Here is a 22392-nt window from a genome sequence, read left to right as displayed (position 1 = left end):
CGGCTGATTTTTTGATTTATTGTAGAGATGAGGTCTCACTGCCCAGGTGGGTCTCGAACCCACGGGCTCAGGCAATCCACTCACCTCAGCTTCCCAAAGGCGCAGGATTACAGGCTGAGCCACCGAGCCCGGCTGGTCTTCTATATTTTTTACCTATGGTATTTTCTATTAGTTTTATAGTTTTGCATTTTACATGTAGGCTTTTGACCCATTTTGAGTTAATTTTTATGAAGAATATAAAACCTGTGTCAAGATTTATTTTTTTGCATGTGGATGTCCACTTGTTTTAGAACTGTTTGTTGACTATTTTTTCTCATTTGTATTGCCTTTGTTCCTTTATGAAAGTTAACTTCTTTATGAGTTATTCCAATGCAAGGGAATATGATCATAACTCTTAAAAATTTAAGGATGGTGAATATTTTCTAAAGCAGCAGGAACTATAAGACTTGTCTAACCATACACTAAGGAAAAAAAAATATATTGGTTAAAAAGAGAGATGGTAAATAGAGCACACTAATGAATCATGCCTTTGCACAGGGAAATTGTTATCTTTTGTCTTAGATAGTTTCATTGCAAAATCTACACAAGTTTTCTTTCTACCAGACTAGCCCATAGTACTACAAATCTCTATATTGAGATTTCTTTTTTTATTTTAGATTTTTTAGTTTAAAAATGTGGAGTACAATTCAGGGTTAGGTATACAAATGTTCATTATGCAGGTACCCTTGTTGATGAGGTGTGCCCCTCCCTCCTCTGGCAGTTTCCCACTGAGATATTTCTTTTATGATAGCTAATACAGCCTTGTCAGTATGGGAATCTTTGAATGCCAGCTAAAAAGGTGGAGAGTTAATTTAATGCAATCATTCTGTCCTCTAGAAGATATAGATTTAGTGAACTGAGCAATATTTGATGTCCTCAGAGCTTATTTCTATAATTAAGAGGCCTGAACAATATTGTCAGAAAAAATATGCATATGAACACCTGGTGAGCTAAAAATATGTCAGCCAATATTAATTAATTAATTAATTAATTAATTAATCATTGAGTTGGATTCTCACTCTGTTGCCCAGACTGGAGTGGGGTGGGACGCTCCCTGTCACTGCAGCCTTGACCTGCTGGGCTCCGGCGATCCTTCTGCTTCAGCCTTCCAAGTAGCCGGAACTACAGGCACTTGACCATGCCGACTAATTTTTGATTTATTGTAGAGACAAGGTCTCACCAAATTACCTGGGCAGGTCTCTAACCCGCGGGCTCAGGCAATCCACTCGCCTTGGCCTCCCAAAATGCTGGGATTACAGGCTGAGCCACCGAGCCTGGTCAGCCAATTTTTATTGTTAATAAAAAACCTACATATCCAAGAAGTTATTGAAATATTGCATGGCAAAGTGGACATAAAAAAGACATAAGAGTAAAAGAAATTAGATAAAAACTACGTGTTAAAGACTTCAGAACTATTGTCTCTTAATAAAGTTTTGTGGTAGGTTGACAGTTTTCTATAGTTTGATATTTATAGTTAAAACACAAGCTAAGTTGCTATAATACAGCCCTAAAAATGAAGGAGTTTAAATAAAATAGATGTTTAATTATTTTTAATGAAACCACTCTGCTCCATGAAGTTATCTAGGGACAGAGGCCATGGTCACCTTTGCCATCCTCAACATGTTGCTTCCATCTCGAGAAGGTGGCCATTCCAGTTGCCCCCATATGCCAGTACATGGGATGGGACTGAAGGGAAGTTGAGGTCCAGCAAGTGCTATGGAAATGCACGCGTTCTTGCTGCTCACATTCCCTTGGGGAGAATTGGGTCACAATGTCACAGCTAAATATTAAGTGAGGCCTGGGAATTGTAGTTTAGCTGGGTGGCCCTGTGCCTGCTCACACTTGTGTGTGGGAGTATATATAACTTGTTAACAATAGGAGAAGGAAAAGTGGTATGGGAGTCCAGTTGATGATGCCTGTCACAATATTAATACAGAAATAAAAATTTAAGAAAAAAACAAAAACTCACATATACATATATTTATGTGTACCTTTGGGGTTTGTTTCTACAGATTATAAGTAAAAAGATGTAAATTGCTAATTCTTAGAGATTATTTAAGTCTTCAAGGAAAGTAGAAAACAATGTCATAGAGCTTGAGGTGGTGCCTTAAAAAAGGCAGAAACAAACAAACAAATTATTCTTTTTCTTCCTGATTTGTTTTTCCACAGTTACTCCTCCTTCAGCACAGCGTGGAAACAAAACTAGGTCAGTAAAAATGTTTCCATTGTATCTGAATTTTCTCTCAAAACTAAAACACTGACCCTTTTTGATGGTCAAGATACCACTGTCAGTAAAATGACATCATTTAAATTTATTGACATGTTGGCAGAGAGAGCTCATCATAATTATTTTTTAATATATACTTCTTAAATCCATTTTGTTGGATAAACTAAGTATTTGTGTATATAATCTATGTATGTCTTAAAGACAATTCATTTTCTCTGGGCTACACATTTCTGAGTCACCAAAGAGTATTTCTCTGACTCCTCTCTTACATGTTTTTTGTTTTTGATATTATTATTATTTGAATCATCACTATACCTTCAATTTTTTCCCCAGATAATTCTAGGAGTTTCTAAAGCATTACTGATGCATCACAGTCTTTCTTTAATAGGAAAATTTGAAGATTTTACTCTCCTAAGGGATTTTTTCCTATCCTCATAGACCTAGTCTGCATGTGGCCCTATTTTCTTCCCTTTAAGTTAAGGTTTGTGGTGGCAATTGTGTCTTTTATAGACAAACATGAAGGAGAGATGACTCTGTAAGGCCCTCAAGGCTCATTTTCTCTCCCCTTTTAACAGCCTAGCAAAGAGGTAGCTCAGCAGGTCTGAGTTAGCTCAACTGATAAACAGGCTGATGATACCAGCTGCTGAACTCCAGAAGCTTTTTCTAACAAGCCCTTTTCTTGGGTCAGAAAGCTTGTCTTGTATCATGCTGGTCTAGACCTGTCTCACTCCTATAAATATGTAGTGCATGACTGAGATAGGTCCCTCCAGGAGCTTTTTCATGGTGTTTCCATTCAATTATGCCTGGCCTAAGTACAGCTCTGAATGGGACTTTGATGACTCAGAGGGTCATGTATGCTCTGCTCATTTATTGTTTGTAAGTTTTTCCCTAATAAGACCTTCTTTTGTGGCTGTTCAAATTGGCACTAGTGAGATGTGTTTTTAAGAACTTTTATGTGATACTCATCAAAATGGCCACTATGCCACCAAAGTCCATTAAGGACACTACCAATTTTCTAGGGCACTGCTGTCTAGTGGAGAGGATCCTAAAATCACCTTTGTTGCGCCTGATGCACTTTCATTATAAAGAATATCATTCATGGCCCTGATGACTTGCTACTAATGCCTTCTACTTTGAGTGTCTAGTGAAATTACTGGGAAAAAGCATGTTGAATTTTTTTTCACTCTGGTTTTTTAAAGTCGTTTTACACAGGAACACTGGGGTAGCTTTCTGGGGATTAACCAAAGGATAATCTGATTTTTAAATGATGCAATGCTCAAAATTTACGCCTCTTTTTGAATCAGTTATCAAACCAAAGTTGTGTAATTCTCTTTAGCTTAGACTGACTTTCCAGGAAGCATCTTATGAGTCTGCAATCAAACTTGCAGGCAGGCCCAACTTTCCCTAAATCCTAGAATTCATAGAATTTCCACCTTGGACTGATTTTCTAATAGATATAGGCATCTCCACATGGATACCAACTGTCATCTCAAACATAGCACATCTAAGAATGCAGTCATCCTCCACCACTGCCTCATTCATGAAATCTCTCCTCCTCTTGAAGTTCTCTGCTAAACTAAAGCCTGAGCCAAAAATATGGTCAAGTAATCTAACTCTATTCTGTCCAATCACCAAACCCCATCTAAGCTGACCTTCTAAATATTTCTCAAATTCCTTCTTATATCTTGAGACCCACTTTCCACTATTAGTATTCAAAGCACCACAGTCTTTCAAAGGGATTACTAAAGAAGCCTCCTCAAAGTCCTCCCTGCTTTCAGTCTGTCACCCTCCAATTCATCCTTTGAGATGCAAACCAAGTTACCTGTAGCACAAATATGTTCACATCACTCACTTGTTTAGAATTCTTCAGGGTTTACTCTTAAATTAAAGCCTCAAATTGTTAACATGGCCTGTAAGGTCATGAGTGGCTGGGTTTCGGCCTACCTCTTTAACCTCATTTCTCTAACTTGATTTTTGTATCTCTATTTTTGTTAGCAACAACTCATTTTTCTATAATCTTCTTTGATTCTTCTCTTTCCTTCCCGGATCCTTAAATTGCTTCTTTTAAAATATATTTTAGAAGTATTCCCTTCTTTTTATGTCGACTGCATTCTCATTAGTCCCTGATCTTATTCTGGCATGAGAGATTGCAGGACTAGGAACTGGACCTTGTGGGTGTAGGCTTCTCACCAGAACCCCAGTGAGTTTTCAGTCTTCCCAGGCACCTCACTTAGTTTCCTACTGAGTCTTACTAATGCTTCAATGTACAACTTCTTGAGTCTGTTATGACCTGTGACCGGGGTGCCTTATTCACTGTCCCACAGAACACACTTGCCCACAAAATCGTAATCAAAACCATAGGGCCCCTTTTCACAAGATGGCACCGAAGGCCAAGAAGGAAGCTCTGATACACATCCTGCTCCTGCCCCTCCTAAAGTCGAAGCCAAAGCAGAGGCATTGAAGGTCAAGAAAGCAGTGCTGAAAGGCGACCACAGCCACAAAAAAAAAGATCCACATGTCACCCATTTTCCGGAGGCCTGAGACTCTGTGGCCGGAGGCAGCCCAAATATCTTCAGAAGAGCGCTCCCAGGAGAAACAATCTTGACCATTGTGCCATCATCAAGTTTCCCCTGACCACTGAGTCTGCCATGAAGAAAATATAAGACAACAACACACTCGTGTTCATCGTGGATGTTAAAGCCAATAAGCACTAGATAAAACAGGCTGTGAAGAAGCTCTGTGACATTGATGTTGCCAATGTCAACACCCTGATTAGGCCTGATGGAAAGAAGAAGGCATATGTTTGACTGGCTTCTGATTATGATGCTTTGCATGTTGCCAACAAAATTGGGATCACTTAAACAGAGTCCAGCTGGCTAATTCTAAATATGTATCTTCTCACCATAAAAAAAAAAACCAAAAAACAAAACATAGGGTCCTTGACAGAGCTGAAGGATCCCTTGTTCAGCTACCACCAGCCTCCGCCTCATCCTCTGCTTTCTGCCAACCAAGCCACTATCCTGGATTCACCTCAATGGCTCCCGTGTTCATCTCGACTGCTTCCAGACCTGGCCTGCCAACCCCCTAGTCTTTATTCCTATGTTAAATAATATGCACTGTCTGCTTAACGCCACTGTGCCCCAGTGGGCCTCAGATTGCTGGCTTTGCTTAAAGCCAAAACCCCCTTACTACATGGGCCTAGGAGTTAAATCTCCAATTATCTGGAGAACTAACTGCTCCCTAAAAATGGTTCACATTACTCTAGGTGATGTAACTGGTAAAGCTTCCTGCCTTATAACTCCAGATTTCAATCTAACAGCTTTTCTGTTCTCTGATATTTGCAACTTATCTCTCACCGCAATCATGGCCGACTCCATGGCCTATGTGGCCCCTGCCAACACCTGGTTGGCCAGTCCCACAGGCCTTACAAAATGTGCTACTACCAAAAAGTTAATTAATCAATCTACCTTACATATTACTGTTCATGTGTTACCTCAGATTTGTGCTTATAGCAGTCCCCAAGGAGCCCTCCCACTTAATCGCCCTGGTCTTCGAATTGTTCATCCAAAACACACTGTTCCCTTGCTTGTACCTGCCTTAGTTGGGCTAAGTGTGGCAGGAACAGCTGCAATTAGCACAGCCACTCTGGTCCATGGAGAATTGGGTCTATCTAACCTTGCCCAAGAAATTGATGTTGATCTGGGTAACCTGCAACATGCCATAGACCAACTTTACAACCAGGTAGAATCTCTGGCTGAAGTTGTCCTCCAAAACCGAAGAGGCCTAGACTTACTTTTTCTATCTCATGGGGGACTCTGTGTAACCCTTGGAGAAGTTTGTTGCTTCTATGCCAACACATCAGGGGTTATTAAAGACACCCTCCAGAGTGTCTGAGAAAATTTGGACAAATGACATGAAGAAAGGGAAAATAAATCCTGGTTCCAATCCTTGTTTGATTGAAACCCATAGCTAACAACTCTTGCTACCAGTCTGGTTGGACCCCTTGTACTTCTTCTCAGTTTGCTTATATGGCCCTGCATAATTAATTGGATTATTTGTTTTGTCAAACAACAGATCATTTCTGTAAAACTTGTGCTATGAGACCCCAGTACAATAATATACTTCTGACTGATGAGTCAGCTCATTGACTCATAAACAAATCAGAGGAGGGAATGAAATATCTATCTGCAAAACCTACAATAGGCTATAATAGCTTGCTTGACATAAGTAACTCCATTTTGTAACAGATCTTCCATTTTAACCTAAAAATAACCCCCTTATGTAACTGTCCCATAATCACACCACACACCCACATTCCCCTCGGTGCTTGGAAACTCCCTAGCTGCAAAATCCGTAGCTATCTGTACCTTTTCGCAACCAAATAGTCTGCCAAGAAAATGTAAAGCAAACTGCACAACTTATGTAATTTCTACCTTTATATACCCCCTGCTCACTCTGTTTGGAGTCGAGAATTCTTTGGATACTAGTCCACTCTCGACCACTGGCTATTAAAGGACTCACAATCAGACTCTCTGCATGTTGGCAACTTCTTTCTTACACTCCAGTCATAACAAGTCTTGCTAGCACCTCAGCTGTCAGCCCCATTGTGGGGCACCTCAGCAAACTTCTTTGCCATCCAGTATGGACATCTGCACCTTCTTTCATGAGGTCTGAATTTCAGCTATAGGAAAGACCCTCCTCCCAGTTTGATCTTCCCTTGGGTCCTCTGCCTCAATCTTAGCATGGTGGCTTCTCTGTATATCTGCTATTCCTGTTATCTTTAGAGTTTTCTTTACCCCTTCAAGGAGTTAATATCCTGTTACCAGTTCTTAGCTCTTCATATTAAAACTTCCCTGTTCAGATTACTAGTGTGACATCTCTTTCCTGTGACAGCTATGGAGAGAGAATCTCCCAGAGAGGAAGGCTACCTAGACCCATAATCCTGTTCCCTGATATGTATCATCTGTGTGAAGTCTCTGTCTATCACTGCAGTCACCATGATTATCAGCCTCAAATAAACAGAGTTCTATTATTAAAGATTAATTTCAGATTTGGCCGATGAGCGGGGCAAGTGCATTGCCCAGCTCATCCTTCAGTGATTGCAGAAGAAAGACAATAAAACCTTTAAATAAGTAGTTGGAGCCACACCTCCCCCAAAACTGGGATGGAGTTAAAGTGGAGAGCCATCATCATCTTTAAGTAAAGTCATTCCCTTCATGCATGGACTACTTAAACCCACAGAAATGGAGTGTATCATTATGGAAGCAAAGTAACTTTGCAGTTTAAGGAGATAGAAAACAGTCACACTACTGCAAGTTTTGCTGTAGTGATTGAGTATAATTTAGTTGAAAACAATTATTTTATGCATTTAATTTGGAAAGTACTTACAGGAGACCAACTTTTAAGACTAAAATAATAGAAATGGACCTTGCTATGCCCTCTGAATCATCTGAAGTCATAATTAGGTCATGTAAATGGGCAAAAACTCAGAATGGCACCAAAGCAATCAATAGAACAATGTGCACCGAATTACTTTATTAATAATCTGACAGAATTTGTTTCCCATGCAGACAAAATTTAGAAGAACTATATCTTGTTTTACATTTTCCTGATGGCTTTTAAATTAAGCTTTATAGTGTGTTACAGCTGTCTGTATCCTCACCATTATCATTATCAGCAAACATTTAGCGCACACCCGCTGTGTACACAGCACTGTGGGATTCATTAAGGGGAAAGAGCAATAATTTCCTGCCCTTGAGACAGTAGAGGGGTAATTATTTACTCTGAGTATGCTAGTTCATTTACTAGTGAATGAGCAGGAGGTCTTGCAACTCAATGCTCTGACATTTTTATACAATTTTAACATCATTAGGGTAGTAACATAAACATTTCTGGATTTGCTCTTCTTTATTTCAGATCATAAAACATTAATTTATTGTTAAATAAAACATCAGTTACAGTGTAAAAACTAAAAGTGTCCCTTAAAAATACTGATGAACCTTTGTTGAGTGCTTGCTAATTCATGTAATGCCAATTCTGTGCCAAGTCTGTTCTAAGCAATGCTCACATGCATATAATACTTTATTGAGAAGGAAATTGGATAGGACATACAGTTAGTTAGGTGTCAGAGCCACGGCCCAAACTTAGGAGGTCTGGCACCAAAGTCCGTGCTCTTAAACACTATGTTATGTGGCTTGGCTAAGACCTCAGTCTTTCCATAAAACCTTCCCAGAGGTAATCACCAACAACAAGGGATTTGTATTCTTCTATGACTCATTCTTTGTTTTAAAATTTAGATGCGGACATACATGCATTCTTTTTAAACATATAAATGAGGGTAAAATGTTTTAATTTTCTGTTCATTAAAAAATCTTAGATGTAGAATCATGTCCTACATGATTGGTCAACAACATACTACATATACAATGATGGTCCCATAAGATTATAATGGAGCTATCCTGTGTAGGCATACTCTTTTATATTTTACATCATATTTTTACTGTATCTTTTTATGTTTAGACACACAAATACTTACCATTGTATTACAGCTAGTAGTATTTAGTACATTAACATGCTATGTAGGTTTGTAGCCTACGAGCACTAGCTATACACCATATAGCCTAGGTGTGTAGTAGGCCTTGCCCTCCAGGATTATGTAAGCCTACTCTGATGTTTTCACAGTGACAAAATTGGCTAATGATCTATTTTTCAGAGTGGGTCTCTGTTGCTAAGCGGTGCGTGACTGTATTACTATATATGTGTTCAAGCCATTGTCATTTGGACATTCTAAAATTAATGGACATTTAGGTGTTTCTTTTTTTCTCTCTCACATATAATATTGCATTGAACATCTCTGTGCACATATCTTTGTACATGTGTGACATTTTGCGAAAATATTTCTAGTAGTGGACTTGTTGGGTCAAAATGTTTGCATGACCATGTTTTTAATGCTTATTTCCACCCTTAATATGCATTTGATCACATACAATACAAATATGACACTATCTGTGTTGTTCAATGTTGACTTTAGATGTCCAAGCATCTTTTACATTAAGTGCCCTACATATGAATGAGTTCTGTTCTGAGAGCATGTTCACAATTCTTAAATCCAACAAAATTAGCCTAGGTACCCAACTAACACAATTGACTATACCAGTAACATCTTTGCTGCTTTTATGTTTGATTCTGGACATCCTGGGCTTGAAGTATACTGTACAATTTATACAGTACTGTACAGCAAAGTGCACAAAATCACGACCTCTTGTAGAGGATGCATGCACATGACAATGTATGCCAGACACATGAACTTACATGATTAGACATGGGAATGCAAATTCACGTCTTTGAAAGTTCATAACTTAAGCCAGGCTCGATGGCTCAGCCTGTAATCCCGCGCCTTTGGGAGGCTGAGGTAAGTGGATTGCCTGAGCCCGCGGGTTCGAGACCCGCCTGGGCAGCAAGACCGCATCTCTACAATAAATCAAAAAATCAGCCGGGCGTGGTAGCACGCGCCTTAATTCCGGCTACTTGGAAGGCTGAGGTGGAAGGATCGCGGGAGCCCAGCAGATCGAGACTGCGGTGGCTGGGAGTGGCCACTGCACTCCAGTTTGGGAGACAGAGTGAGACTCCAACTCAAAAAAAAAAAAAAGAAAAGAGAGTTCACAACTTGGAGTTTTATATGTAGGGGACTTACTGTACTTAATTATATCTGTGTCAGATTACAAATGAGAGAGAAAAATGACTATTTTTTTTTCTGTTTATTGCATGTGTCAGTGTATTGCAAAATCAACTTCTTAATAAAGTATTCTTAATATATATAAGGACTTTGTTACATAAAACCAGGGTTCTGCCTGCCCTTTATTTTTCAGTGCACTTAACAAGATTCCCACTCATACAGAATCTCTGTAAATTTGTTATAAGAATTCTGAAAGTCACCTTTGACTTTCTTTTGTCTAAACTTACCACCTCTTGGCTGTAAATTCATTGATGTTGTGGCTTATACTTGTGGCTGCCATAAATAAGGAAGCTTGATTTCAGGTTAAACAAATGATTTTGGAATACACATATTTTTCTTTGTAGCACATTTGTTTCATAAGAAAGATTGGTGACAATAAAGAATGAAGATATTATAGGTTTTCACCAAGTTCCCTATGTATTTTAAGTCTGCTACATTTATTCTTTTTCCCATTCCCCTCTCCATGCCCTGTTCCCAACCTTCTCCACCAGCAAAACACATTCCAGAATAAAAAGATTAAAAAGGTGGGATTTTTGGGATCAAAGCATCATGTATTTTGGGGTGCCATCAAAGCCTTGCATTCTTTGCTCTTTCTTTTTCATTTTTGAAAAGAAACTGATAGGTTTATTTAAAAATTTAACATTTGAACACTAAACAAAGTTAAAAAGTGCATTTACAAGCTTTGAAAATTATTTGCAACACATATCACCAAGACTTAGAATAGCCTTAGTATAGAAAAAGTTTATATAAATTAGAGGAAAATACCCCAATTTAGAAATTAGCAAAAGGCAGGAATGCGTTATTTATAAAAGAAATACAGTTGATCAATTAACGTATGAAGAAAATAAGTTCTGCCTGAGTCAAATAAATTAACAGAAGAGATATATGACATTTTTTACCTATCAAGTTGCTACTTTTTTAAAGGTTAAAATCCGATGTTTAGTATTATTTTCTTTATGTAGTTTGTTGCATTATTAATATCTGTCACCTGAAATTTTCTAACATATCTATAACTATTTGGAAATGAATTTAAATTCCTGTTATAGCTAGCATCATGCTTCAAGTTTCTAAAATTCAATAATTCTTTTGAAGTAGTTAAGAATGATGAAGAGGGAAGATTAATAAGCTTTTTCTTTTATTAGGAAGAATAGGGTATGTCAAGAAGCAAGCAAATGACAAATGAACAGCATGGATATTGCAAAGCTTTTTTTTTTGTTAAATGATTATTTTTGTGATAGTTATACATACACACAGTTTAGAGGTCAAATAACTTGCAAGTTTTATAGGAAAAAAACCCAGAATCATCCCCAACCAAGCACACGTATTTATTCCTTTCCAGATGAAATAATTTCATCAATTTTAATATTTATTTTGATATTAATATCCATGTTCCTAAATAACATGCTTGATCATCAAGCATCATTCATTAATCACTCATTTGGGAAAAAAATAGTGCTAACTCTCCTTTCTTTTACCTCTGAATGGTATACTTTTAACTCTCATCCCCCAGTATAATTTTATTTTAATTTTGTTTAAGAACTTGTGTTTATATTAGCATATTTGTTCAAATACAATTTACAGTAAGTCAATGTAGTACTTATGCTAAATTTTTCTTTCCCACACATAACTTTTATTCCTTGGTATTTGTTGTTTTGTTGTTCTTATTGTGCTTTCTATGTTCTTACCAATCATTTAACCCCAATCTCATTGGCACATGTCTTACTTTTCTCTATACATTCAGAAGTACCAGACATTTTGTCAACTTTATCTTTCTGAAGATATATTTTATCATATTTGGAAATCTAAAATTCCTATATTTGAGGATAAAATTCAATTATTGATGTGCTTGTTATTTATTTATTTTGCTGGAGATAATGGGTGTGTAGACCTATTTAAGATCTGACAATTACGTTCCTGAACATGCTACCGTGTGCTTACGCTGGCAGCACTGTACAAACAACTCAGTAAAGTTTCACAACCTTGGTATATTAGTGTCTCACAGTTGTGTTTGTGTCAACATATAGTAGTGTCTTACTGAATGGCATTCACTATTGTTGTTGCGTGTTTTTGTGTGTCATCACGAGAATGTTGATGCTTGAAATACAGCAACAAACAAACATTGAATTTCTTGTTAAACTTGACAAGAGTGGAAGTGAAATCAGGGATGTGTTAGTGCAAGTTTATGGGGGGAAAATGCCATGAAGAAAATGGCGGTGTACTAATGAATTAAATATTTTTCTGAGGGAAGGAAAGCCTGACTGATGAAGAAAGGTCAAGATAGCCAGTAACAAGCAGAACTGATTAAAACATTGCAAAAATTCATCGAATTGTGCATCAGAATCATTGGCTAACCAAGTGTACGTTGACAGAGAAACAGGAAAATCTTAACTGAAAGTCTTGACGTGAGAAAGGTGTGTGCAAAAATGGTCCTGAAGTAGCTCACTGATGAACAAAAGCAAAGGAGAGTCGAAGTTTGCCAAGACCTTTTGGAGAGGTAAGACAATGTTTTGAACTGTGTTATCACTGGTGATGAAGCATGTGTTATCACTGGTGACAACTCTGAAGCAAAGTGTCAAAGTACACAATGGAAGTAGCCAAGTCTCCATGACCAAAAACAAAGTTCCATCAGTCCTAATCAAGAATCCAAACAAGGTTGCTATCAGAGGGATTGTCCATTATGAATTTGTACCAATTGGAGACGCAGTTAACCATGTTTACTATTTCAAAGTGCTGAAAATGCTACATGAAAAAGATGAAACTGACCTGAACTTTTTGCCAGCAACTCATGACTCTTGCATCACAACATACCATCCACCAGCTCACACAGTATTGTCTATGAGGGAGTTCTTAGTCAGCAAACAAATAACTGTATAGGAACACTGTCTCTGCTCACCTGATCTGGCCAATGACTTTTTTCATTACCCAAAGATAAAGGAAATATAGAAAAAAAATTTGATGACATTCAGGACATCAAGGGTAATATGAGGACAGCTCTGATGGCCATTCCAGATAAAGAAGAGTTCCAAAATTGCTTTAATGGGTGGACTAGGCACTGGCATTGGTGCATAGCTTCCCAAGGGGAACACTTCGAAGGTGACTGTAGGAGATATTCAGAAGTGAGTTATGCAGTACTTTTTCTAGGATAAGTTCACAAACTTAATTTGCAGACATACTAACACTCAAATAGAGGTTCAGTTGTTCTCCACTCTCAAAGATTGTACCATTAATTCCTGTAACTTTAGAGGATTTAAAATATACTTTATTTTAGTGGAGGCCTACTAAATTTACTTAATCATTTTCCTTTGGCTTTTCAATATTTTGTTGCTATACTTTTTCCCTGTCCTTCACATCTTTGTGAGTTTGTATCTTTTAAAAGTATTTTTATTATTACTTCAATGAAGTTGAGGAGGAAATAAAAATAGACACCTGTGCTTAATCATGATTTTTATCCAATAGTTCCTGAGATAGGTTCTTTTCATGATCGAATTGATACCAATCCCCATGGTTTGGGCCCAACCATCTTTATTCAGATATTTTTGGATTATAGATCCTGAGAACGTAAAGATACATTGTAGCTACCGCTACAAATAACATTTTGCCAAAGTACATTTGTGACAATCCATGCCTTGCTTTCTTATCAGTTCCTAAGGAACCATGAAAAAATCTGGATTGAAGCTTGTAGCACTGAGAAGGAGCAATAGAAGAAACAAGGAAAACACATTCTGTCATCTGTAAACTCTCCCAACACTGTTTATGTCACATGATAATTCTGATCTCTTTTACCATGTCTGCTTTTAGACATGAGAGCTTCTCCAAGGTTAGAGACTTCTGCTTCAATTTTGTATCTCCTGAACTCTGCACGTTACTTGACAGAAGGTTGGAGCACATTGAATTGTTGAGTGAAAAAAACTGAATGACTACTATTCCTACATATATCATTTGCAGGGTTGAACAGTTGTCATTTTTAAAAATATGTTTGGTGGCAATTGATTCTGGCATGTCAACATGTGCTGAAGTGCATGAACTTTATTTTAGCCAATTCATTCACTTCAGACTTTTTAAAAAGGGGATGTGACCCACTACATAGCTGATTTAGATGTAAGAATCATTTATTTTATGAATAGTAAATAATGAGTAGACAAAATGATTCAATTCAGAATCTAGGTAAAAGGTATGTATTTGAGGAAGTAGAGAATAGGGAAACATTTTCCAAATGTGACTTTGTACACTTGCTCATCTGATAATCTTCCTTTCAAAGAAAGGAGTGATTATTAGAAGAAAAAAGCTAGAGAAAAGACAATAAAAGGGATTAGTAAATTTATCCAAAAGAAAAATTCTAAAGAAATCCTCAGAGTGATGTACTTTTTTGATAAATGGAGAAACCGAATTACTGCTGGAAAAGGTGCAGACCCTCTTCCCCTCATTCTTTTCTTTTTCTGTAGAAGCTCTAAAATTAAACAATATCTGAAACTTGAACTGGTACCAAAGGTTAATCTTGAGAAAACTCATGAGAAAGAACATTTCCATTTCCCCGCACAGCTAGAACAAATGCTGGTGTTTGAGTTGAGAGCACTGATTTCTCAAAGATGTGTTCCAGATATACGGTAGATTTTAGGAGTGAGGATGGTGCTATGGATTCAACATTAACTGTTATTTTTGCTCTCAAGAAGTTTAGCATTTTCAAATAATATGAGAAAAACAATTGGCATGTAAACATGGGGATAGATGTAAAAAATTTACATAAGAATTAAAGGGGAAAGAAGATTTAGGAATTTTCTCAATCTCTTTTGCAGAGAACTCCTTAGGAAATTGTGGAGGGAGAAGGTAGCAATTTATTTTCCTATTTCTTTTTTTTTCATTTTTGACAGCTTTATTGTTATATGACTTACATATTAAACAATTCCTCCACTATAAATGGAGAAATGTGGTTATTTTAGTAAGTTTTATACTTGTGCAACCTTTACCACAATTCAGTTTTATAATGCTTTTATCACCACTTTAAAAATCCTTTGTGCTTGTTTGCAATCAAATACAGCTTCTATACTCAGAAAAACACCAACTAGTTTTCTATTTCTAAAGATCTGACTTCTCTAGAAATTTCATATAAACAGAATTATATAATATATAGGATTTTTGTGTCTGCCTTCTGTCACTTAGCATAATTTTTGAGGTTCATTTATGTTGCACAGTATATTTCTTTTCATTGGCATTATTCCATTTTATGATTATACTGCATTGTGTTTATTCACTAATTAATGAGCATTTGAATTGTTTCTGGTTTGACTCTTATGAATATTACAGTTATGAACACTTGTGCACAGGTTTTTCTGTGGACATGTTTTTATTCCTCTTGGGCAGGTACTCAGGAGTGAAATTGCTGGTTTGTAAACTATCAAACTATTTTTCAAAGTGGTTGTACCATTTGATATTCTCTTCAGAAATGTATGGTAGTTCTAGTTTTTTCACGTCTGTATAGATTACTATTACTATTGTAACAGATTACTACAGATTTAGTGACTTAAAACAATACAGATATATTATCTTACAGTCTGAAAGTCAGACTTTGAAATGGGTCTTTTGGGGCTAAAATCAAGGTGTTGGCAAAACTACCTTCCTTCCGGAGGCCCTAGGGGGATATATGATGTTTCTTGCCTTTTCCAGTTTCTAGAGGCTTTCTGTATTCCTGGGCTTCTGGGCCCACATCATTCCAACCTTTACTTCCATCATTACATCTTCTTCCCTGACTTCCTCCTGCTTCCTTCTTAAAAGAACCTTTGTAATTATATTGGGCCCACCTGACTAACCCAAGATAATCTTTCCATTTTAAGGTTCTTCACAGACTTCTTGGCTACTATGCAGTGCATCCTTGTAACCAAAAACAACTTGTACCTCCTAAAGCTATTGAAATAATAAACAATTAAATTTAAAGAGTCTTAACAAAGTTCCATTTGCCACATAAGGTGACATATAGAGTTTCTGGAGATTAGACATGAGCATCTTGCAGGGGACAGGGAATTTATTATTCTATTAACCACTACATTCTTGCCAACATTTGGTATTGCTATTCTTTTATTATATTCATTCTCTGACTTCACTGTGGTTTTAATTTTCATATTCCTAATGACTAATGATGTTAAACATGCTTTTATGTGTTTATTAGCTATTTGCATATCTTTTTGGCAAAATGTTTACTAAAATATCTTGTCAATTTTTATTGGTTTGTTTGTCTTATTAAAAGTTATTTATATATTTAGTCACAAATCTTCTATCAAATCGGTGATTTTAAAATATTTTCTCCTATTCTCTTATTTCCCCTCTTAAATTCTCGTGAAGTTTTTAGAGTATCATATGTTTTATTTTTGTAAACAATGATAAAGTCTAATTAATCAATTTTGTCCTCTTTGAAACACATTTTTATTTTTATTTTTGGTATTCCATCTAAAAAAGGATTTTGAGCAATCCAATGACAAAAAAATATTTCTTCATTTTCTTCCAGAACTTTTATACATTTTACTCATATCTATGATCCATTTTGAGTAAAATTTTTGTGTGGAGCTTGAAAAGGTAGTAAGTTAACTTTTCAAAATGGATACCTAATTGGTCCAGCACCTTTTGTTGAAAAAATAATCATTTTCCATTTGAATCACCTAGGCCCCTGTGTCAAAATTCAATTGACCATAAATGTGTGGGTTTATTTATAAATTCTCTATTTTGTAACAATGATCTATATACCTATCGTTATGATGATACTACACTGTCTTGATTATTTTAGCTTTATAGTAAGCTTTGAAATAAGATAGCGTACATTTGTTATGTTCTGTTTTTTCAAAAATGTTTGTGTCTATTTTAAGTTCCTTGAATGTACATACAAATTCCATGATTAGTTTTTTGATTTCTTAAGAAAAAAAATGGATAGGACTTGGATAGGAATTTCACTGAATCTACAGATCCATTTGGGGAAGAATTGTCTTCTTACCACTATTGAGATTTCCGATACATGAATATGCTATATCTCTGCCTTTATTTGGTTTTTTAAAAATTTTTTTCAATGAAATATTGTAGTCTCATTGTACAGGTCTTGTGATGCTTTTGTTAATGTATCTCTAAATATCTTATTTCTTCTGATGTAAATATGAAGGCAATCATTTTCCTTATTTAATTCTGAGGCTATGTTTTCACTAGAGAGAGAGAGAAAGAGAGAGTAACTTGTATATGTTAATTTTGTGTTATGTGACCTTGTTAAACTCACTTATTGGTTCAAATAATTTTTGTATACAGACTTCTCAGGATTTTTGAAAAAAAATTATGTCATCTATGAATACAGACATTTTGAATTTCCTTTTCTTGCCTTATTTCACTGACTAAAATCCAATATACAATGTTGTTAAAAATGATAGAAATTCACAACCTTGTATTATTTGCAGTCTTAGATAGAAAATATTCAGTCTTTCATCACTAACTATGATGTTGACTATTGGTTTTTCCATTTCTCATATTAAGAAAGTTGCCTTTGAAATGTGTTGCATTTTTAAAAAATTTTATGAATGTTAGATTTTGTCAAATACTTTTTCTTCATGTACTGTGATCATTTTTTGGTCTTTTATTCTATTTATTATATTATATTATTAATTTACATTTGAATCTTGCACTAACCTTGAATTCCTGAGATAAATACCATTTGCTCAGAGTATATAATCTTTTTTATATGTTTCTAGAGACAGTTTGCTAACATTTTAAAAATTATTTATTTATTTATTACTTATTTTAAAGATGTGGGGTACAAATCAGGGCTAGGCATACAAATGTTCATTATGTAGGTGCCCTTGTTGATGAGGTATGCCCCTCCCTCCCCTGGCAGTTTTCCTCAACTGCCAATCCCAGGCCCTCACTCCTGGAAGTTTCCCACTACTGCCAATTCCTTGCTTATAGTATTATGATAATTGTTCAAGGTCTGCTTATGAGTAAGAACATATGGTACTTTGTTCTTTGTTTCTGTGATAATTCACTGAGTATGATAGATTCTAAATCTATCCAAGTTGCAGTGAAGTCCATATATTTGTCCTTGCTTATGGCTGCATACTATTCCATTGAGTATATGTAATAAATTTTTTTAACTAGTCCATCTTCGATGGAGAGCATTTCTTATAGATCCTGGATGTTAGGCCTTTATCAGATATTCAGTTGGCAAATATTCTTTCCCATTCTGTGGGCTGTCTCCCTGTTCTCTTGATGGGTTCTTTTGCTTTGCAGAAGCTCATCAGTGTGATGAGGTCTCACTTGTCTATCTTATCTCTTATAGTGTGGGCACTTAGGGTTTTGATCAGGAATTGACTGCCAGTTGCAATTTCCATAAGTGGGTCTCCTGCATTTTCTAAGATTCTTATAGTTTGTGGTTTTATGTTTAGGTCTTTGATCCATTTGGAGTTAATTTTTGTGTATGGTGATAGGTAGGGGTCCTGTTTCAATCTTCTCCATGTGATCAGCCAGTTTTCCCAGAACCATTTACTGAATAGGTTCCTCCTTTCCCCAGTGGTTGTCATCAGAGGCTTGACAAAGATAAGTTGGTTGAGAAACTGAAGTTTTGTTTCTGGAATCTCTATTATGTTCCATTGGTCTATATGCCTGTTCTTGTACCAATACCAGGCTGTTTTGATTACTGTGGCCTGTAAAGTTTGAAGTCTGGAAGTATGATAACTCCTGCTTTTGTTTTTTGTTTTTTGTTTTTTTTTTGGCTAAGGATTATTTTGGCTATTTGTGGTCATTTATGTTTCCATATGAATTTCTGTATTGTCATTGCCAGGTCTGATACAAATGATGTTGGTAATTTAATGGGTACTGCATTGAATCTGTAGATTGCCTTTGGTAGGATGGACATCTTAACAATGTTGATTCTTCCTATCCATGAGCATGGAATATTTTTCCATTTGTTTGTGTCTTCTTGGATTTCTTTGAGCAGTGTTTTGTAGTTCACATTATAAAGGTCTTTCACTTCTCTGATTAGAAAAATGCCAAGGTATTTTACTTTTTTGTGACTATTGTGAATTGGATTGTGCTTTTTATTTGGTTCTCTGCCTGCTTGCTGTTGGTGTATAACAATGCAACTGTCTTTTGCACATTTATTTTGTATCCCAAGACTTTGCCAAAGTCCTTTATCAGTGCAAGCAGGTTTTTGACAGAATATTTTGGATTTTTGAGGTATAGGATCCTGTTGTCAGCAAAGAGGGATAACATGACTTCCTCTTTTTCTATTTGGATACTCCTGATTTCCTTCTCTTGTCTAATTGTCCTAGCAAGGACTTCCAACACAATGTTGAACAAGAGGGATGAGAGAGGGCAGCCTTGCCTTGTTTCAGTTTTCAGGGGAAATGTTTCTAGTTTCTGTCCATTTAGCAATATGTTAGCTGTGGGTTTATTGTAGATGGCACTATTTTGATGTATGTTCCTTCTATATCTGGGTGTTTAAGGATTTTTATCAAGAAGGGTTACTGTATTTTATCAAAAGTTTTTTTTGCATCTAATGATATAATCATGTGGTTCTTGTTGTTACATCCATTCTCTAATCCCTGTTGTATCCTGGGGCCAGTTGTTGGTGACTTCCATTGTGTGGGCTCCAAGGTCCGATTTTTCAAGAGTTTTCTCTTTGTTACACTTGAAGTTACCTGTGGTCTTCCATTGGTTTTCCTTCATTTGTTACAGATCTCTTGCTTTTGTCTTTAGTTTCGTTATTCGGTGTCAGTGGGAGGGGTTTTCCTTTCTGATGTTTGCTCAGTCCTCTATTCTTCCCTGATTCGGGCTCTGGATGTGTTTTATTTTGAAACAAGTCTGTGGGTGGGAAACTTTGCTTTTTCTTGTAGTTTTGAAAATTGAATAAGGTAGGGGATGAGGAGTTAGGATTCAGAAATGACTTGCAAATTACAATGTTCACTGATTGTGGTATGTGTACCCTGGACTCACTCCCCACCACCACTCTATATGATGATACAATGGGTACATGTGTTTACACCCTGAGTCCAAGATACAGTGATAGCAATGAGGAGCACAGAGAAAAATAGAATAAAATAAGTTGAACAAGAATTTAAAAAGAAAAAAAAAAACAGGACAATGAAAGCAGAAAACAAAACAAAAAACAATTGAACACACGCACACACACACACACACACACACACAGAGAGAGAGAGAGAGAGAGAGAGAGACATACACATACACCCCCCAAACAAACTGGAATAACAACAAAGCGAAACAAAAGTTTCTCAAAGAAAAATAGAAAAAAAGCTGAATGAATGTGTATCACATAAAAACATAGAATCCCAATCTTTCAATAAGTGTTTTTCTTGTTCAGGTTCAGAAGACTTCACTGCTAATGAAGAAACAATATTAATAAAAGACATCTTCTTTCAGAAATAAAGTAGCAGGGAATAATTTCCATCTAATTGTATGAGTCTAAAATTACCCCAGTACCTAAGATATCTCAGAAATAACAATCGCAGTCCAACATCCCTCAAAAAATAGATATTAAGATTTTTTTTGTTTGGGAAGTTGGCAGCTGAGCCAGTTAGATGATTTGAGTCCCAGTGTGTGTGAGTGTATGGAAAATTTTGTGTACATACTGGAGAGTCAGTGGGTGTGTGAGTGACTAAATGAGTGAGAGCTAGGGAGCTAGTGGCCAGGCCTCTCCTGGTGCAGTGGCTGGTACTTCAGCTGCTTGGTTTGGACCCTAGCAATTCCAAGAAGACAGAAGCTGAATGTCAATTTTTGTTTTTATAAATCAACAAAGCCCTTCCTGGGAAGAAAATACTGGGAGATACTAAGTGGGGGCTCATGAGCAAGTGGCCAGGGACATCCTGGTGAAGCATCTGGTGCTGCAGCTTCTCTGCTTGGTCCTTAGCACTTTCCAGGTCACAGAAGCAGAGTGCCATTTTTTTTCAAACAGACAAAAGTTTTCCTGTGAAGAAACCACAGGGAAAGACTACCGACTCCAGGCTCTGTCTCACCACTGCAGCAGGAGAGACTGCCAGCTCTAGGCTTTGTCTTACCACTTCAGCACCTTGCTGGACACTGGCAGCAAGGGCTATGGAGGGAGCTCAGAGGTAGAGTCCCACCAGAGAAGACAAAAAGGTACCTTGCCAACATCTTGAAAATGGGGCAGGAAAGTGCTCTGACTTGCTTACCACAGAGCTACAGACCCGGTCTCTGTGACTGGCAGATCAACTACTCAGGGGTTCATCATGACCCAGAGGGAATAACCTGAAAGCACGAAGGTTGGAGGGACCTGACAAGTGCTGAGTCTCAGACATCCCACCCTCTACCCTGATCAAGTTGTGGGACAAAGGGTGTGCTCAGGCTGGTCTTGAACCCCTGATCTCAGGCAATCCTCTTGTCTTGGCCTCCAAAAGTGCTGGGATTACAGGCATAAGCCACTGTCTCTGGCCTCATGATATTTTCTTCATAGTCTTTTTTGATTTCTATAAGGTCCATAGTGATGTTTCTCTCTTATTCTTGATTTTGATGGCTTGTGTCTTCTGTTTTTCTTGATCAGTCTGAGTAGAAGTTTATTGACTTTGTTGGATTTTTTTTTAAAAAATCATCTTTTGGTTTCACTGGCATTTTCTACTTTTTTTTTTCTTCCTTACATTTTCACTTTAAACTTTATTATATAATTCCTTCTGCTTACCTTGGGCTTATTTGCTCTTCTCTCTAGTTTGTTGTGGTAAACACAGGGGCTGTCACTAAAAATATGATTATGGGGAAGGATGCGAGGAAGTCGGTCCAGGGCAGGACTAAATGCCTATTCAGGGGAGACTTCCGGCAAGATGGCGACGGGGCAACCTGGTCTGTGAAACCCTCTGCAAAGGAGAACTACAGTGGGTTTCTGGCTCTCACCCCGGGGGCTGCAGACCCCAAAATCGCAGCCTGCTCTTCATACGGAGCTCGGCCATTTTCACTGCTGGGACATCGCAGCAGACTGGACAGCCACCGCAGCGCAGATACCGCCGCCGCTGCCACCGCTGCCGCAGCCACCACAGCCAGAGCCGCCACAGCCACCACTGGTAGCACATCGCACCACCCGCACCGGAGGCGATCCACGACTTCAGTCCTTGAAGCCCCTTCAGGAAGATCTGCTGGGATCGCTGCCACCTCTCCCGCGACTGAGACGTCCTGCCCGCCGTGAGTCCCCTGCCTGTGCCCTGAGGCAGGCATCCAGCTCCAGTCTCTGTCAGTTCCTGTCCAGCCCCACTCCCTCTGGGGCGAGCAGCTGAGATAGCACCACCTGCTGACGATTCAAGGTAACAAAACCAAAATGGGAGAAACAAGCTTGAAAAAGACAGGCCAGAGTGGTGAATGGAGGATGATCTGAACTGTCCTTCACAGCAGACCAGGGGCAACTGACCCT

At 37.5% G+C, this 22392-nt stretch overlaps 1 pseudogene; it reads left to right on the top strand.

Annotated features, from left to right (window-relative positions):
- The first annotated feature begins 4643 nt into the window (after positions 1-4643).
- On the top strand, positions 4644-5127 carry LOC110596186 (annotated as a pseudogene).
- Positions 5128-22392: the final 17265 nt, after the last annotated feature.

This window comes from Carlito syrichta, unplaced genomic scaffold, assembly GCF_000164805.1.
Source record: "Carlito syrichta isolate Samal-C Ts95f unplaced genomic scaffold, Tarsius_syrichta-2.0.1 Scaffold307112, whole genome shotgun sequence".
Taxonomy (NCBI): Eukaryota; Metazoa; Chordata; class Mammalia; order Primates; family Tarsiidae; genus Carlito; species Carlito syrichta.
Note: the sequence above shows the minus strand (reverse complement) of the source record. Positions and strands in the feature narration are given on the sequence as shown.